The sequence below is a fragment of the Camellia sinensis genome, chromosome 4 (assembly GCF_055761805.1).
Source record: "Camellia sinensis isolate YWXY chromosome 4, ASM5576180v1, whole genome shotgun sequence".
NCBI classification, from domain to species: domain Eukaryota; kingdom Viridiplantae; phylum Streptophyta; class Magnoliopsida; order Ericales; family Theaceae; genus Camellia; species Camellia sinensis.
The window spans coordinates 176,232,291-176,244,967 of NC_138964.1; the positions used below are offsets into that span (position 1 = coordinate 176,232,291).

The 12,677-nt window shown below is 41.2% G+C and overlaps 1 long non-coding RNA gene across 1 annotated transcript; it reads right to left on the reverse strand.

The window, feature by feature from the left end:
* Nucleotides 1-7,766: 7,766 nt before the first annotated feature.
* On the reverse strand, nucleotides 7,767-9,630 carry LOC145789706 (uncharacterized). The gene is made up of 4 exons (XR_014327939.1): nucleotides 9,271-9,630; nucleotides 8,902-8,985; nucleotides 8,418-8,493; nucleotides 7,767-7,927 (listed from the first exon to the last, which is right to left on the reverse strand). It is a non-coding gene; the product is annotated as an uncharacterized LOC145789706 (long non-coding RNA).
* Nucleotides 9,631-12,677: the final 3,047 nt, after the last annotated feature.

The window sequence follows — 12,677 nt, forward strand, 5'->3', positions numbered from 1 at the left end:
CCACATTGCGAAGGGCCATGGGCTAGTTAAAGGTAGAAGCTCTCTGGCTGGTTGATGTATTTGGTGTGCGAACTTTTGACATTTTCGTACCTCTTGACATACTTCTCTGAATCTGCTTGCATGTATGGCCACCAATATCCTTGTGAAATTGCTCTGTAGGCCAATGATTTTCCCCCTTGGTGGCTTCCGCATACGCCTTCGTGTACCTCGAACAAGAATGCCTCGACCTTGCTAGGATGGACACATTTCAAGTAAGGTCTTGTGAAGGATTTTTTGTACAAGGTCATTGATGGGGAGAGCCAAAATTGCTGTAACTTTGTTCTTATTTTGTTGGCCTCTTTCTTCTCTTCGGTTAAGATGCCGTCTTTTAAGAACACTATAATGGGATCCATCCATGAAGGGCCTAGTTCGGCATAACATACTTCAGCTACTTCTGGTTCTTCAATGCTTGGTCTTGGTAGGAAGTCGATCAGTAATGGATGTGGAATGGATGTATCTGCCATCGAAGCGAAGCCTGCTAGTTCGTCTGCTCTACTGTTTTCTTCTCGGCCGATCTGCTCTATTCGTTCTACTTCGAATTTCAAGATCTCCTTTCTGACTAACTCTTAGTACCTAGCTATCCTTCCATCTTTTGCCTCATAGTCACCTGAAATCTGATTTACTACTAGCTGGGAGTCACTTTAAACCATTAGCTCGGTGGCCTTCATGAAGAGTGCCGATTTTAAGCCTGCTAAAAGCGCTTCATACTCCGCTTCATTGTTTGATGCTGAGAAGCCAATGTTGACTAGTTGTTCCACTAGTAGGCCATCTGGTGAGGTGAGAACCATGCCAAGTCCTGCACTGTGCCTGTTGGATGCTCCATCCACAAAGAGCTTCCACATCTCTCCAACGAATAGCTTCTAGTAAGTGGAGGGGTCGGATGATGTCTTGGGGTCATGAGTGTTGCTGATGTCTTCTTCAAAGTCCACACCTATTGTTTACCCCTCACTGTCTGATTGTACCAAGTTATGACTTGTTGATGAGTCTTTGCCAGGTATAGCGCGGTTTGTCTCTTCCTCCCTTTTTCCAATCCGGCATGCCTTGGGATGTGGCTGGGTTTCTGCGGCACTCTCCATCCCTTTTTCTATTGTACCAGTCAAGTCCACTGGGCAAATGTGATGGCTTCCTGGTGTGAACTCTACCACAAAGTCTGCCAAAGCTTGGACTTTTATTGTGGTTCTGGGTTGAAACTTGATATCGAATTGTCTTAATTCCACCGCCCATTTTAAGATTCGCCCAGAAAAGTTCGCCCTCTCAAACAAAGCTTTTAATGGAAAAGCTGTTAGGACGATTATGGTGTGGGCGTGGAAGTAATGCGACAGCTTTCTCGAGGCCATCATCAAGGCTAAGGCCAGTTTTTCCAATGGTAGGCACCTGGTTTCTGCTCCCAACAAGGTTTTGCTAACATAAAAGATGGGCAGATGTTGGATTCCTTCCGCTCTGACTAACACTGCGCTGATTGCGTGTAGTGAAACTGCCAGGTACAAAAAGAGCTCTTCTCCAGGTATTAGGGTTACTAGCAACGATGGAGAAGACATGTACTCTTTCAGGCTTTTTAGGGCGCAATCGCATTCTTCATCCCACTCAAACTTGGCCTTTAATGCTTGGAAGAATGGTCGACATCTATCTGACGACCGACTTATAAACCTGTTGAGTGCAGCAGCTAGGCCAGTGAGATGCTCCACCTCTTTTACTGTGTTGGGCCTCTCTAGATCCTGGATTGCTTTGATCTGAGAAGGGTCTACTTCTATATCTCGGTTGGTCACCAGAAAGCCTAGGAATTTGCCTGATCCTACGCCAAATGCACACTTGGATGCATTTAGGCGCAACTTGTTTTTCTTCAAAATCTGGAACATTTCACCTAGGTCCCTGAGATGGTCCTTCTCATCCCTGCTTTTGGTCACCATGTCATCTATGTAAGCCTCCATTGTTCTGCCTATCTTGGTGACCATCCGTTGGAATGTTGCCCCTGCGTTTTTTAGGCCAAAGGGCATGACCTTGTAACAATACAATCCTTTAGGCATTGTAAAGGATGTGACCTCCTGATCTGATTCATACATAGCGATCTGATGGTAACCTTTGTACGCATCAAGGAAGCTAAGTCGATTGTGTCCTGCCGTCAGGTCTACCAGTTGGTCTATCCTTGGTAGGGGAAAACTGTCTTTTTGGGCATGCCTTGTTGACTATTTTGTAGTCTACGCAGACACGTCCTTTTCCATTTTTCTTTGGCACTACGACGGTATTGGAGATCCACCCGAGATAGCGCACTTCTCTAATAGCTCCTACCTCCAACAAGTTTCCCACTTCTTCCGCCACTATCTCGGCATGATAAAGTGTTGATCTGCGAGTGCGCTGTATAACTAGTCTGATAGTTGGGTGGACGTTCAGTTGGTAACAGATGAAGTTTGGGTCAATGGCAGGCATGTTATATAGTGTCCAGGCAAACACTTCGATATTAGAGGTTAAGAATTCCATGACCTCTATTCTCTTAGTGCTGGACAAAGACGAGCCGAGCAAAAAGAACTTTTCTGGGTCTTTTTCATCTATCCTTACCTGTACCAAGTCTTCCACTGCCTTCTATTCAGCTGCCTTGCCAATATCCGCAAATAGTTCATTGCTCTCAGGTTCTTTCACCATCTGTACATATCCTTTGGTAGCGCGGTTGCCATACTGTGATGAAGCACTATTTGGACATAATTTGGTCTCCAAAGACCTCTTCAATTACTCCGGCTTTGTTGGGGAACTGCAATACTTGATGGTAGGTTGACGCTATCGAATGCATGGCATGCAACCATGTCCTTCCCAAGATTATGTTATAAGTGGAAGGGACTTTCAATACCCAGAATTTCACTTGTTTCGTCATGGTTCCCGCTCTGACTAGGAGGATTATCTTACCCACTGGCCACTCTGGCATTGTGTTGAATCCGATCAGGGGAGATGTTGTAGGTGCCAAGTCTTTATCCTCCAGTTTCAGTTGTTTGAAGGTTTCGTAATACATTATTTCACATGAGCTCCCTTGGTCAATCAAAATCCGCTTGATGTCGAAATTCTTGACGCGTAAAGTGGCAACTAGTGCGTCATTGTGAGGGCAGTACATCCTTGCTATTGTTTGAAAAAGATATGACATTTGTGGCTTCTGTTCTCCCATTTTTGATGACAGGTTGTGCACTTAATACCTCCCTTAAGTGCTCAGTCTTTTTGATCATTCCCCTGAGCTCACATACCCGCTCAGGTTCGAATACCCCATGTATTACGTTAATTACGCCTTGAGGTGGAGCGTCGATCGACATCCCATTTAGGTTGTTGTGGTCCTAGTGAGCTGGCTATGTTCCTCCTTCTATGTATTGGTCCAGGTGCCCAGCTGCCACTAACTCCTCCAAATGCTGCCTCAACGACGAGCACTTTTCAGTGCAGTGCCCCTTTTCATCATAGAAAGTGCACTGGGACCTTGCGTCATAGACTTTTTGTGATTCTCCCTATTTAGTTGGCCATCGGACGAAAGGTTCATTGCGTATCTCACTGAGAATTCGGTAGATTGGTTTTTTGAACATTGTGGTAATGGTAGTGCGGACTCTTAACCTTCTTTTGTCTGGGTCTTCTCTATTAGCCCGCCTGCCTCGCCCATTCCTGCTAGGTTGTTCTACCGTGTTGACTTTTGCTGAAGTCTTTTTATTTGGTATTGCTGTTGTGCCAGATTTCACTTTAGCACGGGCGCTATCTTCCTCCACGCGAATATGTTGGCGCACTCTCTCCATTAAGGCCTCCATCGTGAGGGGTGGCGTCATAGTAATTGAGTCCTTCAACTTGTTTTCGACTGGTAGACCCCTTTTGTATTGCGCGATGGCGAGATTGGTGGGGCAATCTCCTATCTGGTTAAAAGTCTCCCAATATCGACCGTTGTAGGATCTCAACGTCTCCTTGTCTCCCATGTCTATAGAGAGTAGCTGGTCGATCTCCACTGGTGTCTTGGTGTTCGTTCTGAATCTAGTCACGAACGCCTCTGCCAACTGTGCCCATGAGGCGATGCTGCCTTCTGGTAGCCTTTCGAACCAGGTTAAACCTAGGTTGCCAAGGTTGGATGGGAACAGGATACACATTAAGGCCTCGTTCCGCCGGTATACTGCCATAACCTAGCGAAAGTGGCTTAAGTGCGTGTAGGGGTCGAATTTTCCCTCATAAGTGGTGAACTTAGGCTGGTGGAAGCTTGAAGGTAATGGTGTGTTCTCAATTGCCGGAACAAACGACGAACTTTGTAACCTTGCTAATACTTTGTCTGCTGGTTCGTAAGCAAGGCGCGACATTGGCATTCCTACCTCGATGCTTCCATATGTCCGAGGGGCCAACCGCTAAAGGGCTGAAACTCTGCACGGGTCACGTGCCCTGGTATCCTCCTTTCATCGGGCCCTTTCTTCAAGCACAGTCCGTAAGTCAGATAATCTAGGCAACTCTGTGTGCCTAGATGACGTCTGGTGCGTGTGCGAAGGCCGATAAGTGCTTCCCTCAGTGTATGACCTCTCAGTTCTCGTTCTCTCAGACCTGGAGTAGGAGCCTCAGCCTGTTCTGAGGCTCCTACTCTTTGCTTGTGATGGTGTGGTACGCATATCACGATCCTCCGAGTGGCGAAAAGGCGTGTTGCCTTTGCGCCCATCTCCTGTCGCCACCCATTTTCCTTTTATCTGGCACTTCATTGACTTCATGTCTACCACCATCTTCCTTATTAACTCGTCATGTTCCTTCACGTGATCCTCTAGAACTTGAGGGTCCATCCTCCGTCTCTGTCTTTCAAGACTTTGAGAACGACGGGGACTGCCAACCTGCCTCCCTCTTGTATCTCTCCGGGGGTTCTGTCGCTGGGGTTCTAAATCCGCCATAGGAGGGATAGAAGGCAAACCTTCGCGCCTCTCACCCCCCTTCGGGGTTTGCCCGTCAATTGCTGATTGCGACAAGTCTTCATTGTGCGCCATTGCTTCCAACTAGCGAGGAAAACTCGATCAAGAGGCTTTGTTCTTTCTGGAATTCCCACAGACGGCGCCAATTGTACGAGCACGAAATTATCTTCTCGTATAATCCTGTTGATCAAGTTTGTGCTCCTCTAAATGTCGTCGCTTTACTCCCTGAAGACACAAACGTGAGCTAGCCGGCGGGAGTGTGCCGGATACCTCTCTGATGCCTAAATTAGCAAAATAGACAAATAGACAAAAAGTCTGTGTATTCGAGAATCAAAGTTGTATTACCTCTACATAGGTTCTGTTATGAGCTTTTATAACTTTCGCTTGGCACAATTCTAGTAGGACTCTTATTCTTCCATGTAGAGTCCTCTTAGGAATCACACTCTTGAAAGATAATGCTTATCCTTCAACACCTCCCTCACTGCTTAAACCAAGCGAGATGGTTTTACCCCGGTTGGATAACAGTATGACCGAGCTAATACTAGCCCTTTGTCATACTCAATAAAGTGCCTTCCCATGTGTTGTATAGCTCGGCTATTGTTCACTTGTACTTCAGTTTTGGCTATTGAGACCGAGCTAACCATAGCAAGTCTTGACCGAGCTAACAAGAGCAAGGTTCACCAAAAGAAGCCCAAATATCTCGGCTCCAAATACTTTGACCGAGATAATTACCTTCATTCCGACCATGGTGACTGTAACCTCTTAGACCAAACTAACACTATCCACTTCACTAAGCCCTTTTTACCCCGGCCCATAAAGCAGCCCCTCACTATGCCTGGGCCTAGCTCGGCTCTAATGCACATAAAAACTCCCTCTCAGATATCATTTAGAATGCAATGCAAATATATTAAGGCCTAAAAGACTTTTGATGGATAGCTTTGCATTTTTTAAGAATATGAATAACATCATCGATGACAGACAACGGATGAAGATGAGGGTGTATCTATAAAAAAAAAAATGAGATGGTTGGATAGACAATAGATGGCAACAGCCCATTATTAGAAATGCGATGAATAAAGTTTGAATTGGACAGTAACAACGATGGACACATCAATGAATGAATAAACAACAGACAAGGGACAATGAATGAAGGACGAATAGTCCACGAGAAATAGACAAAGGCTTAGTTTTGAACAATAATAATCACAGTGGACACACTAGATAATGGATGAAGGACAACACATGAGTCTCATTTTTAGTCCTACTGTCTAAACAAACAATGGCAGTTAGATTTTAGTTGGTTTTTTTTTTTTTTTCTTTTAAATCCTTCGAACAAATTGGGTTATCGATGTTCAAAAGGTAACTCAGGGGTAGGAATGGCAACGGGCCGGGGCAGGGCCGAGGATCACCCTCCCCGTCCCCGATCCCTGATGGTGGAAATTCCTCCGTCCCCGGCCCCGATCCCCGACGGGGAACCTATCACCGCCCCCGTCCCTGCCCCCTAACGGGGATCGAGTTTTCCCGACCCCGAAAATTCCCCGGCCAAAAAATAAACTAAACTAAACAACAACAACAACAACAACAACAACAACAGATCTGATATTCAACAACAACAACATATTTGATATTCAATACAACCATAGATTTAATATTCAACAACAACAAAAACTCCAAATCTGATCTGATATGTAAAAAAAGCTTCAGATCTGCCATTTAAAATGGCGAGAAAGAGAAAGAGAGAAATAGATCTGCAATGGTGAGGTGGTAGTGGAATGGAAGAGACGGTGGTGGAGCAGCGGTGAGGGAGGGAGAGGAGATGAGCTGCGATCGACTCTCGTCGTCGAATGGCAGAGGCGGAGGTAGAATGGCGGAGGTGGAATGGCGGAGGCGGTGGTGGACTCCATCTCCCTGGTTTATTCCTTCTCTGCTTAGATCAACGTTGGTTTGAGGTCTGAGAGAGTTCTGAGGAAGATAGAGAGAGAGTGAGAGTAGATACAAATAAATAAAAGATGATGATGAAAGAGAGAGAGATAGAGGAACATTGAATCAAAAAAGTATATATATATAATAAAAGATAATGATGAAAGAGAGAGAGACAGGAACATTGAATCAAAAAGTAAATATATATATATATATATAATGAAAGATGATGATGAAAGAGAGGGAGAGAGCAACATTGAATAAAAAAGTATATATATATATAATACCACTACAAGAATTAACACTATTGGCAACAAAAAAATTGGTCGCTAAAAGTTTATTTTTGGTCGGCAAAAGTTATCTGCGACTAAATTTTTTGGTCGCTACTTTGGTCGCCAATTGAGGGTCGGTAAAAGTAATTCGCGACCAATATTTTGGTTGGTCAGCAAAAGTTAGATTTGCCAACTAAATTTTTGGTCGCTAAATATTTAATTACCGCGACTAATTCATTTTGTCGCTAAAACACTTTGGTCGCGAAAAGTGATATTTTCCCGACCAAATTTCTTAGTCGCCAATTGTCACATTTCGCGACCAAAAAGTTTGGTCGCCAATTATCACATTTTGCGACCAAAAAGTTTGGTCGCCAATTATCACATTTCACGACCAAAAAGACCAAGTCGGCAAAAGTGAGTTTCCACGACCAAGAGCTGTTTTGGTCGGCAATAGATGTATTTTTTGCGACCAAAACTCTTGGTCAGCAATTGTCATTTTTTGCGAAAAAAAATTATTTATTTGTCGCGACTAATAAATTGGTCGCCAAAGCAGGAAAACAATACACCTGTAATTCCTAATAATTCATTCAATCCATAATAAACCTATAATTTTAAAGCATCATTCAAATTAACTGAATCATTAACATTCGACACAATACATAATTCATTAACATTCGACACAATACAACTCTAAATTGAAGCATTAACATTCATTAACAACACAACACAATACAACGTCAGGGCGAGCAAAACTACTTGATCCTCTGCGAGCTGTAGCTTCAGCTGAGTGAGAAGCATCATTACCTCCTGAAAGACAAGGCATGAACCCAAATGTTCAATTCACAGCACATCCTATTTGGTTTGCTCAATCAAACAATGTCACAATACTCCAATTTGAAAAGAAATAAAAATACTTCAGCTTTCTTCATGATCTAATAAGGGATTTGGGGGGCAAGGCTTTCATGGATTAATCAAATTATATGAAAAACAATGTGCCATGAAATTCAAACACATCTTGCCCAAATTAAAATAAATAAATAAATAAAAATTACAAAGGCAGGGGACAGAGCTACTGTAAATTGAAGCATTCCAAGTACTTGCCATCACCACGTATTGACAACAGTATATCTGTACTGCTTTGTTTAGCTCAAAACTAGTTACCAGAAGGTCAATTTAGGTTTATATACAGGTATTACAGTGAGCTAGTTTAAATCTGTGCTGCTCGGCTTCAGTGCTTATGTGTCTCAGACTTGCTAAAAATAAAAATTAAAAAAGAAGGAAAAAGTGTGTAACATACTCATTTAAATCTTGAGCTAGTTTTGACGATGATGCTGTACATGAACCAGTGTCTTGACTCTCAGCAATGCAAGACGCTGTAATTCCAATTACACAATACCAATGAATCAATACGAATTTCAATTACTAATACTAATGTCATGAAACATCCATCGTTTTCACTCCCTGATGCATCAGATATTCATCTGCTCCCTCCCTTCAACGATATGCTCCCTCATATCCCACATAAACCACACACACCCCAAAACCAGACCTTCAATATATGAACTTAATGGAAATAAGGATGCCTAATACCAAAGGACAAAAAGTTCTCACATTTGTGTGCATTTAAATTTTCAAGTAGTTCTAACTTATTTTTATTAGCTTGATTTGAAGATCACCTTAAATTCAACATACAAATGTAGTGGATGGGCTAAATTTCATATGGTTTGTCAATAACGCAATGTACAAACTACTAAGCATTATAGTGAGAACAAGGTTGATACCATCTTTAGAGCTGTCAGGTAACTCCTTGCAAGATTGCTTCCCCAAACGACATTTCTGCAAAAATGAGACACCAAATACTATGCCTGTGAATACATTAAAGATTGTTATCTATAGAGTCAGCAAATGAGCAAAGCTAGTAACAAATCAACAGAATGAAACTGAAAAAGAATGGTTCAAATTGGTATTCAAATGTTCAACCCCTTCCAGCAGGAAAGCTCAAGGAGTCTTTTCTTTTTCTTATATTTTCCTTTGTGCTTGTGAATAGGTAGGGTCATGGGAAAGAGGTTTGACATTTGAGCATGTCAAACAAACAAAACTAGAGAACAATATCAAATTATATGCATACAAAAAAATTGGAAACAACAAACCTGAAGATGTGATTTCAAGTGATAAAGGGCAAGACCTTTTACCCCCATTGTCTTAGGTGTTGCTTTTGCAATTCACATTAAAATAAAATTCAAAATTAGCTCACTACACCAATATATAATTTCGGAAAGAATTAATCATGGGAGATGTAACCTTGCAATGTACAATAGTCAGCCATAGTAAAATGATCTGTTAAACAAGGCAGAAATATGTTGCAGGATCCAAAAACAAAATGTACTTGGGTTTGATCCCAACAATACAGGCGTTGGCTGGAAAGTGATATCATCAGTTAAACCAAACGTTTAAAAGAAAATCTGTTAACAGAAGGCTTTGAAGCACAATAAATCACTTTCTTTAAAACAATATTTGCTCCCACTCAATCAAAGTTTACTAATAGGTTCACTTTCTATCAGAGTTTACCAAGTTCATGCCTCATCCATCAGGCCAAACCCTTGGCGTTAACAGACACCTTTAATTAACAATTACGTGTTGATCAAACATGCCTATTATAATTTACATTTAAAATTTAAAACGAAAAGTCAAGTGTTTCACACACACTGAGTAATCTGTGTACCACCATGCCAGGTTAAGGATTAAGGCATAGGGTCAAAATTAGCTTTAATTTATTATTAGAGTGCTGTGTTGACAACACCTGCTCCAGAACCATCAACTTTGAGAATGCACATCTCTTAATCTACTTACTCAAAGATCATGAAATTTGGTCGAAGTGTTCTTTATTAAGTCTATTTTCAAATGCCGCTAGTCGCAACAAGTCAGATTGTGTGTAAGTGGAGTTATGATCTAAACAATACATGGAACTCATTTTTGACAAAAAGACAGAACAAATGGGTGAACTGCAAAAATCATTATCTCTTAAACCACAAACCCAAAAAATTATGAAACTCAACAGGTTTAACCTACTATTGAGTCTAGTTTCTAATCCCACTGGTCTTGCTTGATTTGGTTTTGTAAATCTCATTTTCCAAACCTATTTGTAAAATCAACAAAATCTGTTCAGTTATGTAAAACACTATCATAAAACCCATTTTATAAGGCCAAATGAGGTATCAAATGTAAGGACTCATGAATCCAATGAATTATACTGGTGTATGTAACCTGCAAGGAAAAAAAAAACTGGTAGAATAGATCACCAGCTTCAGTTTCAATACTGATTCATCCAGTAGGACTTGGTTCAACTTAACAAATCTGACCAAATTTGTCAAAAGTAATTCGTACCACAATGTTAGATTAATAAATAAAACTAAAAAAATGAAGAAAGATAAGTGAAATTCATCAACAACACATACTTGAACTCAATAATGAAAATAATAATAAATAAATAAATAATGAAAACCAAACTTTGTAGCAATATTATCAAATTACAAGTATATAAATTGCACTTGATTTGAAACAATTATAAGTTATAACCAAATAGCCTGTGTATTCTTGCAGTTCATTTAAGTCCAAATAAATGTCAGCCCCATCAAAAAGATATTCTGCATTTTCAAACACCCATTCCCCGCTAAACAAGTTGCTCCGGAGGATTGGGGGAGGAGGGTTTCAACTACCACATTTTCAAGAAAATGATATTTTACAGAAACCCAATTCCCAATCTCATAAAACCTCAAATTCTTTCTTTTCTTTTCTTTTTATTAAGTTCTTAACAAAAATCTCCAAAATTAATGCATAAATCTTGATCGATTCCGAAAACATAATCAACACAAATCAAACGGTTAAATACTAAATCACTAATAGCTCAACTGCAATAAGCCAAACAGAACAAAACCCAATTAAGATTTAAGGGCAATTAACGTATATACACGAGCAGAGTATAAAAAAGAGCATGTTTTTGATCACTTACAGTGACAGGTGTGTCGACCCTTTGAACATTGCTCTCTTCGACGAGGATTTCCATGGCTTTCAGGCAAAGGGACTTGACTTCGGACTCTTTCAAAGGCTCGCACTTCTTCAGCCGCTCAATTTGACTGTCTAGGTCTGATATCTTCCTCTTTGTTTGGTCTCCTCTGTTACACACATAGAAGGATCGAAAAATAGAGAAGAAGAAGAAGAAGAAAAGTCGGAACTAACCTGTTAGAGCTGCAAGTCGAAGCTATGTTGAAGAAGAAGAAGAAGAAGAAGAATCAAAGCTATGTTGAAGAAGAAGAATCAAACCAGAAAAGGAATCAATTCATCAGAGCTCAAATCTCTCTCTCCGTACTAAAATTCGCCGCATTATATATATATATATATATAGAGAGAGAGAGAGAGAGAGAGAGAGAAAGGGAGAGAGACCGAGGGCAAAGGTTGAGTATTGTTGAATTCTTGTACTATAGTGATTTTGAATGGTGGCCTAGGGTTTGTGTTTATGTGAATGTCAAAGAGAAAGAGAAATAGACAGTGAGCAAAGAGAGAAACAAAGAAGGGCAACGGTGAGAGAGAGGGAGAGGGAGAGCAAGCGAATATTTTTATTTGTTTGTCTTCTACGTTTCAAATTTCCCTCCCAAATTTTTGGCGACCAAAAGATCATATCAGTCGCAAAAAAGGTACCTTCGCCGACAAATTTTTTTAGTCGCCAAATCTCAATCAACGACGACTAAAATATTTATCGCTAAAAGTACTAATTTGGCGACTAATTTTTTTTAGTTGCTGAAAAAAAGTTTTTGGCGATCAAATTTTTGATCGCCAAAAAATATGTGACCTTCCACGACCAAATTTGTAGTTGGTCGGCAAAAGTATACCACTTTCTGCGACCAACTCATTTTTTGGTCGCCAAAATATAACCTTCTGCGACCAATAATATTTGGTCGCCAAAAATAATGGTCATTCACGACTAATTAATATTTGGTGGCCAAATGTCATTTTTTTGCGACCAAAATTTTTTGGTCGGCAAAAGTGGTCGGCAAATGTGTAAATTCTTGAGGTGCACTTCGGGGGACAAACGGGGCGGGGTCGGGGCCGGGGTCGGAGTTGAAATATGTATCCCCGTCCCCAGCCTGAATATCATCGGGGATTTATTTTTTAATACCATCTTCGGCCCGTGAGGGATATTTTCCGAGAAATAACCACTTAATTCGAGATCGGGTCCTTGTCGGGCCGGGTTCAAATTGCCATCCCTACTCAGGGGTAGCTGCTATAGCGAATATTGGAAAATGAGACTCGAGACTGCATTTGAAAGATATTGCGGAAACTTGGGTAATTAATCGAGCCCAGAAGGTGGGATTTGGGCCATGTTGCAGAAAAGGCGTCATCTAGATCGAGCCCGAAAGGTGGGATTTGGGCCATGTTGCAGAAAAGGCATCATCTAGATCGAGATTAGACTCTAAAATGGCAATAGCACTAGTTCAAATGGCGCCAATTCTAAATTTTCCCACAGGCTACTAATAAAAGATTCAAGATTACTTCATAGTTT